Raw genomic sequence first — 2401 nt, forward strand, 5'->3', positions numbered from 1 at the left:
AGCTGCTAGATCAGCGCATAAAGGAAAGAAGAACCACTTTCTTGCATGATATAAATCTGCTTCACGGAGAGTTGAACGTTTCGCGCCGTAGGTGCGTAGCCAGGCGCGCAGACGCGAGGCAACCCAAGCGCGCGATAACAGGGAAGAGCTGTTCCCCGCGCTCACGCCGCGTTTCGACGCGTACGAGCCATGTCACACCATCTGCGCATGCGTGGGCGCGTGAACGCGAGCTTGCGCGCGTCCGCAAGCGTACGTGTGGTCCGGGCTTAACACCGTCGCCGCGCCGTGTACTGTAGTGCGAGTGAAAGCGCGCAAGGGAGGAAATGTGTAAGGAAACGCGCGTCTTCCGTCGCGCCGAAGGCCATGGGGGGGATAGGTGGAAGGGGAGAAACCGATGATCGCGGCTCTATCTCGCACGCGCTAGGGACGAAAGCGGAAGCAGCGCGGGTGGGAAGGTGGGGGGGGGGGAGGGGGGGAGGTGGTCGTCTACTGCGGTAGCAACTGCGTACGTTGCGCGCCCAATCTTGAAAGCGATCTAAAGACAGACTCACAGCTTTGCGCGTGCTGTGTTCACTGCTAAGTTTGCGTTGACGCGATAGACAGCACGAAGGTCACTCCGCCCGCTGCCGCTGCCGCACTTCCTCACGCCAGTGTTTTGACTGCGAATGTCCGCGGTCATCGAGCGTGATGAGTTCGTTTGCCTGTGCGCACTAACACCATGCTCAGTAACTTAGTAAGCAAATGTTTCCAAGCTTATACGCCCAATAAATCTACTATCCTTACTTTGTATAGCTGTCTACACTTTTAAACAAATTAAAAACCTTTGGGTCGTATCTTGCCACACAACAATCGTCATGTCTTGTCCGCATTTCCTTTCTTTAATGCTTTCGAGACCAGTACTTCCAAGTCACGAACGGCATGCGCGTTACCAGCATGACAGAACATTCTCGACAGGAAAGTAGCGAGTGAAGCGTTTTCAAGGAAACGCAAGCAAGACAGATGACAACTATTGTTGTGTGGCAAATGTACACTTCAAAGGGTGTAATTTGTTTAAGTGTAATTTGTGTACCAATTTGCTATCGCAATCGATGCTTCGCTTTTCAGGCGAAACTGCGACTTTTTTTTCATGTCGCTAAGGCCATATAACTGAATATAAAAGCAGTTTCTTTCGATCTAACTGCTTACTTTTCAGCTCAGGTTGGCAGATATCCGGAGCACGAACTCGATGGCTCCGCTAGGCATAACCTTCGCTGAGCAGGATCAACATCGGCTCCAACTTTATGTGCACCACCCGAGAGGCCTGGAGTTTCTGCATTTCAACTTCGAAAGCATGTTCCAACTTTTTGGGCGTGATTAATTATACATACAAGCGAAGAAGCTGTGGATCTTGTATAGGCCCAGCGTTACCGCGCCTTAAACCAGTGTAAGAAATCGGACACACGCTGCCATCACTAGCAGGTGAGGGCCGACGCTGGAAAAAGTCTCCGTCAGCAACGTGATGTTTTTTGAAGTGTCGCCCCAGTTTAACGCTGGGGTTTTTCTATAAATTTGCTAGCCATCAATGAAAGGCACCTACTATGTGGTTCACGGTACAGTCCGGACGAAGCCCTGGCCGCTTTCCATTTCAAATGAGGAATTGCAGTCATACGCTACACGTTTTCGGCACCGCAACGATGTAGGTCTGCCGGTGGAGTTGCAAAGCGGTACACGGCACAAGTTCTTGCAGCAGTGCACGTTCAAGGGCTTGCCTTCGACATAGTGTCGCGCATGCGGCCCTTCCAAAAGGTGTTGCGACTAATCCACTTATAGAGCAGGACGCATTCGCAGTTATGCCATGAAAAATGGCGTATTCAGATTTTCCCTCACTTCAGCCCATTTATTAACTGCGTCAATAAAGATATGCAGTAACAGTACAGTAACAGTGGGAAGAGGCAGTCTAATCCAAACACCCTTTTTTATTGATGCCAGCTATCAGTCAATAGCAACGATCTAGGAGAACCTTGCATATGACTAGATATGCTAGCAGCTGGTAGCTTCGAAGCAGGTAAGGAGAAATCGTCATTTGAAAATAGTGATATATGCGAGCTCCACGCACCACGCATGGCTGCAAAATGTGACGGATGTATTGCGCAGTGTATGCCCTCTGTGGACTGCGTGTTTTCCCGAAGCCCAAGGACTGGTTCAGGACCCTTTAAGAAAAATTCAACGGCAACTATATATTCACATAAAATGTTGCACTTCAATATAACAAAATTTAGATATAAAGAAGTGCTGGTTTTACCAACCTAGTTATACCGATGTTTAACTGTATATCTGATGCTTGTTTGTACTATGTCCACTACCGGCCAATTGGCAGGACAGCATCAGCAGCATAAGGAAAGTCGAAGAGGCAAAGAAGGGC

The sequence above is a fragment of the Dermacentor albipictus genome, chromosome 4 (genome assembly GCF_038994185.2).
Source record: "Dermacentor albipictus isolate Rhodes 1998 colony chromosome 4, USDA_Dalb.pri_finalv2, whole genome shotgun sequence".
NCBI classification, from domain to species: Eukaryota; Metazoa; Arthropoda; class Arachnida; order Ixodida; family Ixodidae; genus Dermacentor; species Dermacentor albipictus.